The sequence below is a fragment of the Lampetra fluviatilis genome, chromosome 17, assembly GCF_964198595.1.
Source record: "Lampetra fluviatilis chromosome 17, kcLamFluv1.1, whole genome shotgun sequence".
NCBI lineage: Eukaryota > Metazoa > Chordata > Hyperoartia > Petromyzontiformes > Petromyzontidae > Lampetra > Lampetra fluviatilis.
The window spans coordinates 10,108,940-10,128,171 of NC_136291.1; the positions used below are offsets into that span (position 1 = coordinate 10,108,940).

Below are 19,232 nucleotides of genomic sequence, written 5' to 3' on the forward strand. Positions count from 1 at the left end.
GCTTTACTCAAGTAGCTTCCTCGTATCGGAAGGAAGAGCGTTCCAAATGACCTTAGAAGCGCATCTAAAAGCGCTTGATGCAGTGACCGTCTTTGTTTCAATGGTCAGCCAAAATCTGCGGCGAGGATGACCGCAGCTCGCGTAATGGTTTGTGCTCCTTGACGATATCAGTGAGGTGCTGTGGTTCATTTGTAGAGAGTGAATCTTGGTTCTCTGCTATGGAAATGAAGAATTTCCAAAACGTGACGAGGGCCACAAACCAGTTGGGGGGAAGGGGGAGTGAGCATCACTGCCATGGTCACGTGAGCAGGGCGGTCACACTTTGACGTCGTTTGACTTTGTGCATTAAATAAATGAATACGCTTCTGTCTCGGGCGCAGATGGGCCAGAGCGAGAGAGGGCGACCTTCGGCAGCCTCTAACAACGATCACGAGCAGCGCTGGCGAGGTGAGACGTGACCTTTGTTGCGCTGCCATCGGGCTCTGGCCAGGAATAGCGCCCCTCAACAGAAATTGCCGCTAAAAATAGAAACGGTTTCCATCGCAAATTCGCTCTCGGTCCTTGGCTGACGTAACCTGAAATGGGATCTGGCCACCTATCACAGGCACCGTACGTGGCTAAAGCAGCGCTCGACAATGTATCCCTCGTCTCCGCACTCCTCGCCCTGGATTTTTATAAATGCATCAAACATTACGGCTGACGGCAATGCCTTGGACTCTATTTATATATTCCATGAGAGTAAGAATCTGCGCCTGCGAGTCGTGTTCTTAATGTTCCTGGCTCAGAATAATGTGCTGTCTCGAAATTCACTCCCCCTGGTTATCAGAGACCTGCCAATAGGCCCTCACCGTTGGAGCCTGCGATTTCCAAACACTCAATCAGGGGCCACCAATGGAGATGACCACCACTACATTCGCGTGCGTGCAGGAACACGCGATGGGTTTGAACTATTTTTGAGTCAACGATTGTGCGACCGGCGTTCACTATTTTAGGATGTATTATCCCCCCCCCCCCCCCAAGTTACATTAGAACTATACTCGTTGGTTCTTTCGGTAAAGCCACGTAGGTATAAAATAAAATAAATCACAGATTTATTTTTATTAAGCTTCACATCAAGATTACATTGGAACTCTCTTCATGGGTTTACAATTTTTCCAGCAACTTTATGGACGACTATAATGATCGAAAACGTCAGCATTCTCTTTTATATCCATTGCGTGAAAGACGGATGTGCTCTAGCAACTCCCTATAGAAGTAGCCATTGCCGGGCTGTGTCAAGAGTCGAACCGCTGACTCCGTGCCAGCTGGCTCGGTCGCGTAACGCTCTGACCATTAGGCCACGTGGCAACGTTGCACAACCCTAATGGGCCTGGAAAACGGCAAAAGTCCCATGACCGTACAGCCGCCGGTGCACGCGGTTAGTTCTAATATTATAGCTGTGGCATTGTGCTCAATCGCCTTGGCAGAGGACGTACGCCCTATAGGTGATGAAATCCGCTGGGCGTTCGTAAAATTCTCACGCGCAGATGCAGTCACGTGACGCAGGTTTTTTTAAACTCACTATTTAACTATTTTAATTTTGACAGGTAAGCTATATATATCTCTTTTTCAGAAGCGACCGAGCCACAAATGATAGCTTAACGAAGCGGCGTATTACCTGACATTTTATAGCAGTGAGATACTCGAAACGCATTTTCGAAATGTGGAGGGGAAAAAACCGGCGGAACCGCAGAAAAATCAACACGACCACAGGGAGCGAGAGACATGCGAACTCCAAATATACAGCAGGCGTCAGAGTTGACATCGAACCCACGACCTCCTGCCCACCAGGCGAGGTAGTTCACATCTCGCCATCGCGTCACATCACGCGACGCCGCGGCCCACGATACAATTCATGCAAATGATTTGTCCCAAGGCCAATGTCCAATCTTCCTTATCAGCCAAACGAACGGTTGAACAAATTGGACACGCGCACAAAAACAAGCCCCCCCCACCCCCCACCCCCACCCCGTTATTTTATCAGTTCCACCCTGTGGCTCAACTTTGGAGTTCAGCCAAAGCGTGCGGAGAAATTGCGCCCTTGAGCCGTTGACGTTCCGCAGGGCGCGGGGCGCGGTGCGCGTCACGCCGTTGCCTCGACGCAGAGGGCGCCAGCGAGCGTGGCCCGGAGCCACGGACGTGGGACGAGTCGCCCGCAATGCAGAGACGCTCCCGCGACAAAATGCATTTTTTTAAATCCTTTATATTAAGTTCACTTGCTTGCTTGCTTGCGCGCTTACGACCGTGCAAATCTTTCGGTCGTTTTTTAACCCACTGCCCGTGATCCAATCGAGCTGACATTTTGCACACAGACTCGTTGTGCGTGAATATTTATTTTCGTGAAAATTTTTTTCCATAACTTTACACTTTTTAGGATTTTTTTTTATATTTAATTTCCAATTGCTTAATGGTGGCAGGCAATCATCTGACCCATAGGTGGCAGCCATCTCAAGCCAGAGGACGAGAGGACTCTAGCCGCCACGCATATAAAGGATTTATAGTGAAAAACTTTGTTTTTACGGGTTAATTTTTTTGAGCGGCGCGATTCTCGCTCGGTCCCCCAATCCACCCGGATACCCGCGAGCTGCGAACACAGAGCACGGCACTCATCCCCGCGTGCACGGCTCATTATTTCGACGAGAGCGCGGTAATTGCTTTCGTAGCTTTTGGGGGGTCTGTTACCTGGATTGTCGTGGCTTTGAGGCATTCAACCCAGCTTGGGCATTCGCCGAATCGTAACCCCGATTCCGTGAATTGTCGCAAATCTGAGTTGTGATTTGATTCAATTGAAGATTTTGTGCTAGTGCAATGTTTTCCATCTCGACTGTACCGTTTCCAATGTCGCGCGTGCAGTTTTGGCGCGCGCCACCAGCCTTAGTCTAACATGCACGTGAAGTAAGCGTGTTTATTTATTTACATTGTCAATAACCAAGCCCCGCTCGCACCCACTTTTGAGGGAATGCGTCTTTAAATAAAGAATTGAGTTTAACCGATGAGTTTGACGCATCGAAACCTTTGCCTAAAGGGGCGCGTGCATTTTAGTGAGGGCATGATGTTGCACACATCGCGGATGAGAGCTGATGTAGGACATGTGTCTGATATTGATCCTCACCAACACAAGTAGCAGAAATAAATGTAGACATACTGTAGGTCCCTTCAATATCATGGGACCTCTTTGCCAGTATCAAAGTATGAGAAATAAGAATCAGTTTTACCCTTTCTGGCGATGAAACAGGTGTTAAGATATTCAAACACCAAATAGATACATTTTGCAATGAATCAAGCCTGTAGTAACCACACGTACTTGTGGTGAACATGCAAACAAATTCACCTAAGTGCGACTTTTCTTCTGTACTTGGTGTTGTATTTTTTTCTCTTTCCAATTGCATTAGCAGTGTCTTGGCGCACGCAGAATAAACACTTGTGCACCGCAGATCTACCGATGCGAAGCAGAGACGCATCATGGGGAAGAACGAAGTAGGATGGATATCAGAGGCATGATATCCTTTTAGGGTCTCCCTTACATGACCACTAGACTTGCAACGTCTTTGCCTGTGCCCTGACATGTTACTTACTCACTCGGTCCTCTTCTGCATAAGATATACAAAGCATTCTTCCGAGATAAACCAGACCGAGGGAAATTCATCCATACTTTACATGATGTTTATTTTTCAGTCGTCATTGGTGACTGCCTACGACCCAATCACCTGGAATGCACCCAAATGTTGTCACCTCTCAGGAGCTAAGCAGGTGTGAGGCCTGGGTAGCAGCGGGTCTACATGTCAATAGTGTCGGGGGGAGGGCAATGCAACAAAAGTCAATGTTGTACTGTACTATGCTGCGACACGTATCCTCCACGCCTTGAAACTCATCTGTACCGTGAGGTAAAGTATGGTCAAGTAACCCCCAGCGACCCGGACGGCATGGGGATGCCCTCATCCAGCAGTGGATCATTGCGAGACCCAGCTCTTGCTACAGTTTAGCCTCAGGCAGCCAAATTCCAAATTCAAACTCAGGATCTCAGCAGTGCCGGCTCGATTAATTGACATGCGAGTCCCCTGCCTGATAAATCTCAACCCAGCCACGTTTACTGTGTCTGCATCAACGTCTAATTAAAGTGTGCTTTAAGTACAGTATTGCATTCTGTTACTGGTAGGAACCTCCTGGTTACACCAGCCCACAGGGGATTATTGTGTCCGTCGTGCAGGGAAGGGCTGAGTGGAGAGGGAGGGGCTGGGTGGGGAGGGGAGGGTGGGGAGGGGCTGGGTGGGGAGGGTGGGGAGGGGCTGGGTGGGGAGGGTGGGGCTGGGTGGGGGATGGGAGGGGTGGGGCTGGGTGGGGAGGGGCTGGTCACCCCGTGGTGCCCTTATAAACTCAACGTTTAACCTACTCACGCCGGCTTGTGCCCACCCTCACAGTCGGGCATATTTGCGGAATACACCACGCCGCCGTTAACCCTGGCCATTGACCGAGCAACCCAACGTTCCTACCAGCTCCCTCCGCAGGAATGTGTTCCGTTTCACCGAGGGACTATCCAATACTTTCCAGTTATTCAACTCGCCAAAGAAAATAGCAGTTTCCCCATGGTCAATCAAGGTTTAGTGGTGGCGATAAGCTAACTCCCTCACCTGGTATGTAGCAGGTTGTGGGTTCGATTCCAATCGTGACGCCCTGCATATTTGGAGTTTGCATGTTCTCCCCGTGGTCGCATGGGTTTTTCTCCGGGTCCTCTAGTTATTTCCTCCACATTTAGAAACATGCATTAAAAGTATTTGGCTCCTATAAATTTCCACATAAGCCAGGTCGCTTCTGAAAAATAGCTATACAGCTTCCATGGGCTTTACCTGGTAAACTAAAAATAGTTTAATCGTTTGTAATATTCTTAGTAGTTTTCATTGTTTTTCTTGATCCAGAGATGGAAATTCCATATTCCTGTGCCAGGGGGCTAGTCTGTCTATTAGATGAGCACTATTAACAACCCCAAAGGGAAAATGGAGTGAGTCTACCGCCAACCGGAATTTCAACTCGCAACTTTCATATTGTTACCTAACTCCCCCCTAACCACAGAGACATCCAGCCGGGTACCACTCAGCAGTCGGATTTGCAACTGGTATCTGCGTGGTAATTCATTTAATTGCTTCATTGCAAACCTTCCTGAAGCTTGGAACATCCGCTGGGACGCGTGAAGCTCCTTTACAGGGAAATCCATCGCCCACAGGGGCATCGCCGCCGTGTTTCGTGATCCAGCCCAGGCTTAGGGAATTACACCGAAGGCGGGTTCTTATTTAACCGCGCTGGGATTTCGTCCCGGATAGTGGGATTAACACCCCTGCTCTCTGTCATGGTGCGCTGGGATTTTTGAATGATGGAGGCGGAAGGCACAGAGAACATTGCAACTTAATTATACTTGGATGGCGACATTTTCACTAAGTGGTGCCCGTGACATTCTGTTGGAACGATGGGCCCTCTCCGGTACAGGGTCAGCTTTGCCACGTGGGGCACCCATAATCCACCATCCACACACTCGTTGTGGGGCGCTCCTATTGTGTGAGGGCCCAGGGAAAATCGCCCCCCCCCCCCGCCCCCCGTTACCAATCCTCTCTGGGCTACCCTGAGTGTCCTTACAAGCGAATGGTTCCCAGTCAGTGGTTATTGGCTGCATTACAGAGGTGCAGTGACCCGGTATCGGCTAACGCCGTCGTTACTTAATGTTGCCACACTATATTTAGTACTGACAAACCCAATCTAATACAAGTTTAACTAAACTGAATTACAGTATTGAACTTGGCTGAAATTAACCCTGCTCGTGTGCTACTCAATAATACCGGGGAATGTGTCTATATTCTCAGGGGCATCCAGACACCCAGTGGCCGCGCCTCTGCCCAGGTGACGATGGCTTGCCGTGTATACGCAGCCTGTTATGTAGCGGCTAACGTCCACTTAAGCGGTCGCCACTCCGGACCACAATGTGCCATTTGTCAAAGACAAGTTGGCTTTGTAATTCCAGACCAAGACTCCATGAATCTTGACTTAAAGCTTTCGTGACTGCAGAAATTCATACTTTTTGGGTCTTTCGGTAAGACTCCAAACTTCCCTCTGCAGCAACTTGGGCTGCTATCCAAAGCACAAGTTCAGCTCCAACTATGACAAAATAACCCTAAAGGCGCCCCATTGCGTCAGATCGCATAAGATTACCAGCCTCGAGCCTGGTTAGCATTTAATAGAAAGAAAAAAAAACTAAATTTTAAGTAATAGGTGTGTAACGCGCACATATTTCCATATATTCGGGGGCGCTGGTAATCACTGACGAGCTTGGAAGGCAGCCAGACCCAGCGACAACAATTGCCCCAGCTCTGCTGTCCTACATTTGGATGTTTGGTCAACTCCATTGAGTGTGGAAACCGGATGGTCGACTGTCTGGGAGTACCAGGCGATGTAGGTGCTGCGCTGGGAGGCTACCACATCAAGGCAGTCCGGTCATAGATTATCAAATTCATCCGTGCGGAGAGTCTGGGTGTGGCGCCCTCGTGCACGATTTCTTCTGAGTTCGCCAGTCTCTTGCCACATTCCATTGGTCAAACACCCCAATCAAGGACGCTCCTTGACGATAGTCATGGAACTCAGTCAGGCTCTCCAACACACAACCGGTGTGCTGAAGTAGCAACCAATTGTCACGTTTTGTTTACGTGGCAACCCTTACACATTGGCTGTGTCGGGTGGCGGAGGGTTTAACGACGGATTTATATTCATGCGATGTCACCCAAAAAAACGTTCTTTTGGATATTGGTCGCGAAAGCCTCCTTCTACTACGTGTTAAACTCTTAGCCACCTCCCCTCCTCCGTGCCACGTCCAATGCCCTCACTAAAAAAAAGGGGGAATTCCTCCTCCTCCGCTCCTCGGGCAACGCGGCTCTTAAACTGCCTTCCTTGCTCATCCGTCTCGCCAACCTCATGTAACTTGAGTGGACTCCGAGGAGCTTGCCAGCGCTCGTCTACTCTAGCTCTCCCTGTCGCTGTCCGCGTTGCGTGAAGGACTTAGGGACCGTGCTTAGCAACTGCGCCTTGAAGACAACAATCCGCAGCGCTAATCTCAGCCAAAGCCAATGATGCCGACAGTCTGCCGGGGCGGGGCAAGCGTCGCTGTCCTGCCCGATCCACTCGGAAGCTTTATAAGGGCCCTGAGGTCTTTCTCGAAAAAGTACAGGGTTGAGCTATTTATAGACACCCTACTATGGTGGTGATGATGATAATAATAATAGGGAGACGTTATGGAGAAAACAACATTTTATTTCAAAGCCTCTGGACGTCTCCCAGCAAATCCACTACAGCGATTATTCCATTGACTCTCTCTCTCCTCTGGAGAATACAGAGCCATTGCTTTTTGCAATGCTGAATTGCCTGTTTTGAGAAGTAAAGAGGGTAACTGGAAGTCAGCGGGGCATCTATAACAGAATCGCCCTGTATTTCTACGAGAGGTCAATTGATTCACACTAAACTCAAGCGACACCTGCAAGAGTCGCGTAGGGTAAGAATCAACGCTTTTATGTTGATTCGTGCAAAGGAAGTTTCACGTGACCATGACAGCAGCTACATTCACCAACCACCATTTGAAAATGTAATCGATTGTTGGATGGAATCACGACTCTCAAATACAACAATGCATTGCATTGTGGGCGAGGGGGAGTGGGTGAGTGGCTCGTTCCACGGTATAATTTCCACCGTCGTGGCCAAAAACTACCCCCGAGCTCTCCTCCCCCGAGGACAAAAAAAACATTCCCTTCTACATTTAGTGACACAATCTCGTAAACAAGCATGAGGCTATATGTGGCGTAATTGAGCCGACCACATGAATATCATCCAACGAACAGAATCGGCATGTCTTGGAAGGGGGGTTTATTTGACTTGATTTATTAAATCATATAAATATAAGATTTCATTCCGGTCGGTTCAAAACAAGCTCCACGTTAGAGCTTAATAAGGCTCGTGCTTTGGCGGAACATGTGCTTCTTTTTATTTACATAACAGTCGAAGAGGCAATTTTTGGCTGGCTCATGGGGCTCGCAATGAATGTGCCGGAGCAATGATCAGCCAGCACAGCTGACACCCTGGGTTGCTAACCACCTCGCTTGGTACACAGAAGGCTCGTGGGTTCGATCCCGACACGGACGCCTGTATATTTGGAATTTGCATGTCTCTGTCTACGCGGTCGCGTGGATTTTTCTTATTCCCTCCACATTTGTAAACATGCGTTTTATAATATTTGGCTGCCATCGATTTGCACGTGACGAGAAATCATTTGTGGCCAAGTCGCTTCTAAATAGAGATGTATAGCTCAGTAAGCCTTACTAGGTAAAATAAAAAAAAACATGTTGAAAATAGTTTAGTTTACCACGTAGGCTTTCTCGCGACCAATATCAGTATTTGTTTGGGGTTAGATCGTGTAAATATATAAATGTGTCGTTAAAACCCGCCACCACCCGACACAGCCAACTAGTAAGGGTTGTCACGTAAACAGATCGTGCCAATTCGTCACGAGTACAGCACACCGGTGTGTTGGAGAGCCAAGCCACAACATTTACAATCTGAGTACGACGTTTCGACAGTAATTACAACTAGCTTCATCAGGCGACAGCCAGCTTTGTGGAGAAGTCTGTTTCCTTCCTTATATAGAGGCGTAGATGTGGTGACCACGCTTCTGCTCTCTTGGGCCACGTGGGGGGGGGGGGGTAGTTACTGAGGCAACGTACATTATGCATGTGCATCATGCGAGCCCTTTGATCTTGTCCTTCCTGATTATTGTGTTTATTAAAATAGCCCTACCAACGGTAATCCGTATTGAAGTATGGTCTAGATTTGGCACGTACATGAAATGCAAGAAATTAATATCTGGTACAAAAGATGTATTACCGAAACTATCAACAGAAGGTGTGTACAGGATTAACTGCACGTGTGGAAAATGTTATGTTGGGCAAACAGGACGAATGATCAGCACGTGACTAAAAGAACATCAGAGAAAAATTTAATTCTCCCAAATACAACTTTCAGCAGTAGTAGAACACGCGTGCCAACAAGGACACTGAATTGATATTGATCATGTTGAAGTTCTGTGCAAAACTAGTTACTACTGGCCAATACTAATTAGAGAATCTATCGAAATTGAAAGAAATAAAAAATATGTTTTATCTTTCGAATAGTTACCGCCTTAGAGCTGCGTGGAAGCCTATGAATGGCACCATAATTCAATTGGGATTACCGTTGGTACGGCAATATTAATTTACACAATAGTCAGAAAGGATAAGATCAAAGGGCTCGCATAATGCACATTCATCATCCCTCATTTCGATCGGATCATTGGGGTTTATTATTAATAAATCGGCATTTTGCGACCCCCACTGTCACTGTGTAGCATATTATTATTTGCCAGTGACTCTATGAGATGATAAGACAATAGTCTGAGTTCATAATTGGCCTGATGAAGCTAGTTGTATTTACTGGCGAAACGTCGTACTCAGATTGTAAATGTTGTGGCTTGGCTCTCCAACACACAAGCGGTGTGCTGTTCTGTTTACGTGACCACCCTTACTAGTTGTCTGTGTTGGGTGGTGGCGGTTTTAACGACACTTTTATATATTTATGCGATCTAACCCAAAAAAAAACTCTATTGTGAAAATAGTTGAGTTTGAAATAGTTTAAAAACAGTTGAAAATCGTTTAAATCCAGGCAAGCGCACTGTTATTACATCATGTTAACAAGTGGAATGAGTGTAAGTGTGGTAACCCAAAGGCTGCACAGAAAAAAAGCCCATCCCTCTAAAATCGGTTCTTCACTTAATCCAGGATGTTGCTTTGATTGTCACTACAGGGCGCTTGCCAAGTGCTGCATTGTCGGGGTGTTAATGATCAAACTCCCCGGTGATGCGATTCAATAATTGATTTTCTTTTTTTAAACATGGTGAATGCAGCAGCTATTGTTGGCTGCAGTGGGGTCACTGCCATGAACACAGCACGTGCACATGTACACACCTTTGCCATTCCACTATTGAATGAGGGTCCCTCCCTGCACCGTGGCAGTTCACGGGGGTTATTTGACCGTACTGCATGAAGCTGGTCAGTATTGGTTGGTAAAGGCTGGGGAGCATAGAAGTACGCTTACACATAGGCTTTGCTGCACTGCCTAATGTTGCCTCCCAATATAGCCTCGTAGTCTATAAGGCCTGTTTGTTATACACGGTGTTCTTCCATCCCAGCAGATCCAGGCTCAAGCCTGCTTGGCGTCTGTGATCTGCCAAGAAAGGGCACATGCCGGGTTATTCTGTCACGTGTGTACGTACAACAAACTCGAATAGAAAAAATATCGGGTTTTACTTAGGACACATGCGATTCTATAAACAGAGCATCGCGAAACCTGAGCGTCAATATACATGAATGCATACCCGTGCAGTTTGTGTACCCCGATTGTGTTGCGTTGCATTAGGGGCTTCTTGATACTCAGAAGTAGTTCTATGACATCATTTTTTTCCGAGAGCCGTTCCGTAACACAGGGCGCCGATGCAATTCAACTGACACAGCGGTCACGTGACGGTCTTGCGCGATATATCATTACATTTCACGATATGACCGATTATCGTGATACAAGTTTCCCTTAAATATATAACTTATATTTCATATTTTTATTGTAATGTTTTCATTTGCTTTGGTGAACTTAATGGGTAACGGCTGGGGTTTCTTTTAGATCTTAAATTACTGTATCGACATTCGATCAAATATTATGTCAGGGAATAACCCGTATCAATACTCTATGGTTATTTCGGTAAAGTCACGTATTTTTTTCCTACCTACATGACTTTACCGAAAGAACCAAAGAGTATGGATTCCTGCAGTCACGAAAGCTTCAAATAAACCCGTATCAAGTAATACAATGAATAACGGCACTCAATATGGGGACAATTATTTTGCCACACGTACGGTACGATTATCGTGGAACCTGATATCGCACGATGTGTCGTTGGAGTGCCATACCGCTGGCAACCTTACCGTGCGTCACAGCACAGTTGCGTAACACCTCTCCTGTGCTCGCAAGACTCACAGTCCCCGGTGACATCCACTCAACCGTTCCGAACGCACGCTGCCTACAAGATCGATACTGACTCTCAAACCTGATATTTACGGTGTGATGACCTCACGCTCGGAATCAATAATTGGAAACACTAAAATAGCTCCGCTGACTCGGTGAAAAGCAGCTGGTGCTGAAGAGTGGGCGAACCTGCCGCTGCGTCTCCCCTGGGTGCCCAGCATGGGTTTGAGATCGTGGAACGGCCTGGCCACTGTATCACGGCCGTGCGGTTGTGGCTCAGGGATGATGGGGAGAGATGCCTCTTACTCAATTGCCCGCAGGCCGGCAGCTAGGCTCACGTGTTGCCAAAGGAATGGCCCTGGCAGGTGACAGGACTGATATATACAAGGCGATCTGTATATAGATATAGTGCTGATTTATAATCACTCTCTCTCTCACTGTTGACCATCTCAGTTTACGTGTTGTTAAATGTCAAAAAACAAACAGGACCGGTTATGTTGGACTATGAGAATCAAAATAATTATCAACGATTGAATTTGCGCATTGAAATTTGGTGCAAGACATGAATGCATTTTTTTTCTGAATTTGTATCCCCGTTCTTTTATTACAGTGTCTATAAATAGATCACTTTGTACTTCCGTAGTCACTTTACGATGGGCAATGCTCCCAATATTAGATAGCGATCATTACACTATTCTTTGGGTCTTTCGGTAAAGTCACGTAGATAGGTTCAAAGAAAATAAGTAATATTTGAAGCAACTTTTTTTTAAACACGCTTTAATGAAATGTACCCTACTCGTAATGACAGAACTCCACGACTCCAGGAAGTGGCCGCAAAGCTTGCCATAACGTACGGGACCATGGTCATGTATAGCCAACGTCAGTTGAGCGTGGGCAATTAGACCCAAGCCAAAACATAACATATAAAAATGAATGTTTAAAAATATATTTTTTAATATATAGAATATAGTATTGTCATCAGTATGACAAAAGTATACCAAGTTTGTAGTCGATACCACATTGGGAAGTGGATTAAAATTGAGTTACAATATTTGAGGATATGACAACAACAACAGACAGAGTGAGTTCATAGAAAACGTGTAATACTGTAACAAAATAACAAAAAACTACGACGTTTCGATCGCAACACAAGCGGTCGTCATCAGGAAAAGGTGGGTTATCTTCTAAAGACAAACTGTTTATAAAGGTTTGAAATGGGCGTAGGTCAAATGTCAGCAGCCAATGATAATGTCAGTGGTGGCCAGCGACTGTGGCAGTGGTGGGTTTTCCACCAATCAAAGGGCTGCCAGGTAAACATTTGCATGTCAATGTAAGATCGCCAAGCATCCTCCATGGCGAGCGTGCCAAGGTGGTGACCGCTTGTGTTGCGATCGAAACGTCGTAGTTTTTTTTTACTTTGTTATTTTATTTTAACCTATCTACGTGACTTTACCGAAAGACCCAAAGAATATGAATTCCTGCAGTCACGAAAGCTTCAAGTCAAGATAATTCCACTGTTTACAGACTGATGGTAAAAGTCTCCCTGCTCAAGCAGGCTTTTGGTTGGTGCTCATCTTCATTGGCAGACCAGAGCCATTGGTGGAAATTCGGCAGAGGTATGGTGGGAGCCAGTCTATGCAAAGGATGAGCATTATTAACACCCGATAAAGTGATAATAATTTTGTCCACTCTGGAGAGACGATAGGCTGAGTCAACCTCCAATCATGCTTTTATCTCGCAACCTTAACATTATGAGCCGAGCACTCTTCACCACTGCAGTGAACTTGTTCGGATTTAACAAAGAAATGTGGTCCATCGCATACACTCATCACTGGTATGAGCTGAATACCCACTATGATCACCCAGGAATGTCTGTCCTTAACACTCGTGACGTCACTTCACATCGACCAGCCCCCCTCATTAATATTCATGAGCATGTGACGTCACTCAATATAGAATACTCCCCTCCTCACTAATAATCATGAGCAAGTGACGTCACTACACATCGACCAGCCCCCCTCTTTAATAATCATGAGCAGGTGACGTCCTCCACATGGACACCCCCCCCCCCCCATTATTACTACTATAATGAGCCAAGAATATCTGTGTGCAACGCTCGTGACGTCAATCCACGTCGCCTCTTTAATAATCATGAGCAGGTGACGTCACTCCACATCGAACAGCCCACCCTCATTAATAATCATGAAAAGGTGACGTCATCCAAATGGACACCCCCCCCCCATTCATAATAATCATGAGCGGGTGACGTCACTCCACATGGGGGGGGGGGCCGAGGCGCCTCCTCCCCCCTCCTCGGCGTCAACTCACAACCCTCACTACAAGGGCAGAACCCTCACGTCACGAGATCTCCGTCACGCTGTTAAGACATCAACGTTAAAATTACGTCACGATGAACAAGGGATTATAACCTTCAAATTAAATAGGTCTGTGTCACCGCGCCCTTACAGATTGCACACGCATTAATGCACTGAATATGACGTCGCGGTCTGATTTTCGCTTGCAAGTTTCAGATTTACTGCATTACACCCATCCTTGGACGGGCAAAAGGTGAGTTAAAAATAATATCACAGATGTTTTCTCTTTTGTGCAGACATTGTTTCTCAGGCTGAGACACACCAAATGCTCACTCTACTTGAGAACAACGTTTAACCGCAGTTGGCTTGAAACCTCATGTCGAAGTCAAGTTCTCAGCCGGCTCGGAGCCCGTCTCAGACTCCTGAGTCGTCGGGCCCACAAGGTCAAACCGGTCTGAGATGCCCTTTAGGGAACGATTCACATCTATGGGTGACACCGTGGCTCTGTGTTTTGTTGCCCACTGAAAAGGAATGCTGTTTCTGTTTCCATGCCCACAGTCGGTGTGTGGCTCTATGCTGCTGTGCAACGCCAGTGCGAGGCTGTAATGAGTTTAAGTCGTGGATTACTGGAACGGCTTTTCCCGCGAGTGCTGCGAAGACTCGCAGATTTTGGCCCCAACGAAAGTACATCCTGACGTGCCGTCATTAACAACGGGTGCGTAATTCACCGACGGCACAAGCGTGTAAAGTGAGCTCATCGCGAGCAACGAAGACCGGTGCTTATGACTTGAGGCTTTAGAGAGATAAGTGACGGAAACTTGCTCCGTACTTCCCAGACGGGTGGCGCCATCGTTTTACAATTTAAACACTGCGAGTTCAAAATCACGTTGATGATCAACTCAGCCTATTAGGGAGAAGTTTTGTCGTGCAAGATTAGCATTTTTAAGGGCAATTTTTGTTTATCTTTTTCATATTTTCAGAAAATTAAGACTATGCGCTCATCGAAAACGTCTTTGTACCAATATTGTGATGTCACCCGATGCCATGTGACACCACCTTTAATTTTAGGATGATTCCAAACTAAAACATCATCTCGCTGGGATCATTAAATCAGATATTAAGCCGTGGAAAGTCAACAGTGATTGTCTTTTGGAGATATTGGCTCATTCCATAGGAATGTTGAGTTTCTACCACTGGAGATGAGTGAAGCATCACAATGTTTTTTAGTGGACAGGGACATGGTTTTGTGCTCTTTGACATCTCTGACCTCTGCTTTCTACTTCATCGCTATTTGGTACCGTTTCCAAAATCTCTCTTCCAAGAGGAGACAGCGACGCTCAATGAGCTCTCACCTGGCTACACCAGGTCATGGAACTTAACTTACGTGACCAAGGCCGGCAGAGTGCTATTATCCCACAATGATCCAGGATTCACTAAGCGTGACCGCATGTTCCTTGTCCTGTACTCTACAGGAAATCCACTTAACCGACCCTGACACAAGCACTCCATCACCCCACGCCCACACCTGGTGCTGTTAGCCGGGCAGGTGAGTCTCGCTGATAGTTCTGAGCTACAGTTGTGCCCCGTACTCTTCCCCAAGCCCTCTCCTCGTGGTCTGCGATGAAAATTGCCGAGTACTGTACCGTACCATTTTCAGCGTGAGAATTCCTATCATCTGCCGCTTTGATGCCTCATTTGCTGATTGCTCAGCCAACTCTTCTTGAGATAATCCTTTGGGCTTCCCCTCCTGCAGCACTGTCTTCGAGAGCGTTCGAAAGGCACGCACTTTCATCAGACTAAGCCTCTTAAGCGCCCTCTCGATCCCTTCCTCCCGGCACGGTTGACACTAGCATAACACCAACCCACTCCAACGAGCGCTGTGAAGTATGGTTAGACAACCCCACCATGGCTGATAAGGAATCGGAAGGCTTTCACCCTGCAGTGGATTGACGTGCGTAAGAAGTTCAACATACAGACGTACAAGGGCTGTGAGTTGTTGTTATTATTGCAATTATTATTGAAAAATTATACAACACATTGTCAATGTTAACAGTCCCAGTCCCAGTTATTAAAGAGCGTACATCTTGCACGAGGTTAAGTTCACCGTTGTGTGGGTCTTAATTTTTTTCACGTGCATTTTCACAACCTACCTCGGCCCATCCTTCATAGGGACCACTCGTCTGTTGCATGCTTCAGTCCATGGCCCGACTTTCCATGGAATATTTTCTGAAGCTCCCCCCACCCCATCCTCTTGAGACCCCCCCCCCCCCAAGTTCAAGTTCAAGTTCATTTATTAGGTATAGCCCTGTGAGCCATTCAGCTCTTGAATCGGGTGCAACCGCAACAAACAAAAAACAAAAACATGAACAAAAAAACATCTTAAAGTGAATATGTGACTAAGTGCAAACAGAAAATCCAAGAAAAGACAGCAAAATATTGCAGAAAAAACACCGTACACCAACGCTGTGTGCAAAAATCCCAGTGGGATGCAAGTCAAACAACAACAACAACAACCACAAGACAGCTTAAATTAAGGCCATCAGTCTAACTCTGTACTACAACAAACAAACATGGCTAAACCAATACACTTTTCGAAATCACCAAAATAAAGCCATGAAAGCAATGAAAAAGCAATCATAGGAACTGTGACAGAATTTTCACAATAAATGGCATAAACAACATGTACTACCAAAACCCTGCAGCCATAGCTGGCTGCATGAGTCACTCCACCTTTAAGATCAGCACACTAAATCAAAACACAGGTCATACTTTGTAGCGATCATCCGGAGCGAAACATTTTATTTTAGGTCACTGAATAGCACTGGCAGCTAGGGGTGTACAACTCCTCTAGAGCAGTTTTGAGTGAAGATCTCATAGGTAGTGACTCAAGTTTCAATTTATTGGCAACAGCATTCCAGACCCTGGGGGCATCAATAGCAAAGGCCCTTCCTCCAGTATATGTACGGCAATAGGGAATATTAAGCTGGTAAATGAGTGTAGACCTTAGGTCAAATTTGTTCTTTGAAACAGAGATGAGATCCAGCAGGTAATCTGCAGATTCTTTTGCAAGTACATCATGAATAAATAAGATCTGGTGCACAAGCCGTCGAACATTCAGAGATGTTAAGTTTGACCCAATGTAGAGGTCACAGTGGTGAGTCCTATATGGGCAGTTCAATGCAAATCTTAAGGCCGAGTGATACATTGAGTCAAGCTTCTTCAGTACAGTACTTGGGGCTGATTTATAAACAATGTCACAGTAATCAAGTAGAGGCAGTATGGTAGCTTTAATCAATTCCAAACGGAACATAGGGGGGAAGCAGTGCTTGTGTCGATATAGAAAACCAATTTTAATTTTTGTCTTTTTCCCAATATAATCAATGTGATCTTCAAAATTCAGTTTTGAATCCAGGATGATCCCAAGATACTTATAGATCTTAACTTGCTCTATTTGATCATTATTTAAGGAATGTAATTTGGGGAAAATAACTTCCCGCTTTAGTCCTGGTGAGAAGCATAGCACCTTGGTTTTGGCAGGATTTAGGACTAGTTTAAGAGCAACTAGCTGATGTTGTAGTTTGTTGAAATCACTCTGGAGCTTAGCAATCACGTCATCCGGAGAGCGGCCAGCAGTAATTAGTACCGTGTCATCTGCAAAAAGATTTACCCTGGAATAATCCAGTTCAGTGCCCAAGTCATTTACATAAAGAGAGAACAAGAGGGGGCCGAGAATGGAACCCTGTGGAACCCCTTTTGTTATCTTAACACTGTTTGACCTCCAACCATCTGTGAATACAGTTTGGGTGCGAGAAAAGAGGTAATTTTTTAACCATTTTACTGTGTTTTCGGAAAAACCGAGGCAACTTATTTTACTAAGCAGGATGTTGTGGTCTACTGTATCAAAAGCTTTGGACAAGTCAAGAAAAAGACAGGCGCAGTACTGCTTATTATCAAGGCTACTGTAAATGTGATTCATAGAGTCTAATGCAGCAGATGTGGTGCTGTATTTTTTTCGGAACCCAGATTGTTTTAGATGTAATAGATTGTTGGCGGACAGGAAACTGATAATTTGGTAGTTCAATAATTTTTCAAAAATTTTCATCAACGGGGACAAAATTGAGATAGGTCGGTAGTTATTTGGATCATCTTTAGGGCCCCCTTTGTGAAGTGGACGAACATAGGAATGTTTCCATTCTAGAGGAACTGATGCTTCTTTGATGGACAGGTTGAAAATATGGGCTATAGGTTTGTATATTAGGTGACCAACACTTAGTAGAGCAAAGACGGGAATACTATCTGCTCCGGTAGAGGAGGACCCTTTGAGGAAGGACAGTTGTTTCAGAACATTACTTTCGTGGATTGGCTGAAAACTAAATTCGCTTAATGTTTGGATAGGGGTGTAGGAATTTGCATGAGCAGGGGTGACTCCCAATAGATTATCAAATAGGGTACCAGCTTCAGAAAAATGAAGGTTAAAATTGTCAACTATTTTTTGGGGATCTGAAAAATATTCCCCATTTCGGTTAAGCTGAACGGGCAGATTATCTGTTTTGGATGCCTTTTCGATACATTTGATTGTTTTCCAGAAAATCCTGGCATTTCCATGAGATTCAAGGAGAGTAGAAGAGAAGTAGTCATTTTTTGCATGCCGTATTTTTTTGACGCATCTATTCCTTAAAATCCTGTATTCTAGCCAGTCATTAACCAAATTACTTTTCTGAGCACATGCCCAAGCCTTGTCTCTAGTTTTCATGAGTTTTGTAATCAAAGGATCAAACCATGGTGGACGATTGCCTTTAGTTTTAAATTTAACCAACGGAGCATGTTTGTTAAGAATTTGTAGAAACGTGTACCTGAAGGTCTCCCAAGCCGTAGTCAGGTTTGGAATATCACAGACCTTGTCAATATCCGAGTGAAGCACATCATTAGTAAATGCCTGTATGCTGAAGTGTCTCATGGAGTGCTTCTCAACCAATTTAGGGGGGGCTTTGTGTCTGGCTGATGATCTCACCCCAAAAATGAAGGAGTGATCACTAAGGTTATTACCTAGAACACCAGTCAGTGCGAAATTGTGAGGGGCATTTGTCAATAGGACGTCAAGCAGAGATGACTGTCCCGGATTTTTTAGGTTGGGTCTTGTGGGGACATTTATTAATTGAAACAGGTTAAATTCATCTGCAAAATTTGTGGCCACGGCCGGCGGGTTTAGCCAATTCCAATTTAGATCACCCACTAAAACTATTTCACCTTTAGGGAGGCCCCCAAGAAGCTCTCTCAGTGCAGATGCAGCTTCAACATCCTTACCACTAGGCGGTCTATAGCAGCACACTACCAATATGTGTTGATTATTAGGGAGAGTTATTCTGAGAGCCAGACCTTCAAAGCAACATTTTTTAAACAAGGAGTGAGCTGGTGAACATGCAATAGTATTACGAACATAGATGGCAATTCCACCTCCTTTAGATCCTCGGTCAAGCCGAAAAAGGTTGTAGTTGTCAATCGTAATCTGCAAGTCATTGACGGCAGGAGTGAGAAATGTTTCTGTTAGGCAAAATATGTCCGGGTCAAGATTTGCTACTTCTAGTTTTAGTTGACTTAATTTAATCAAAAGCCCTCTGATGTTGACATGTAGAACACCAACACCTTTTCTGCCAGAAAAATCTACAGAATTATATGAGTTCTTTACATTTGGGCCAGGATGAAGCTCAATACCACCCAGAAATAAGAAAAGTAGAATTAATAGTTTGCACAGGTATTTTCTGTGAAAGGATGAAGAGCGACGAACCTTGGACGAATAGCAGCAGC

At 45.5% G+C, this 19,232-nt stretch overlaps 1 long non-coding RNA gene across 1 annotated transcript in view; it reads left to right on the forward strand.

Annotated features, from left to right (window-relative positions):
- The first annotated feature begins 384 nt into the window (after positions 1 to 384).
- LOC144936741 (uncharacterized) overlaps positions 385 to 19,232 on the forward strand; it is a 53,269-nt gene continuing 34,421 nt past the window's right edge. The window contains exon 1 of the long non-coding RNA XR_013637463.1: positions 385 to 447. This is a non-coding gene — a long non-coding RNA (uncharacterized LOC144936741). The remainder of the gene's footprint in view (positions 448 to 19,232) is intronic.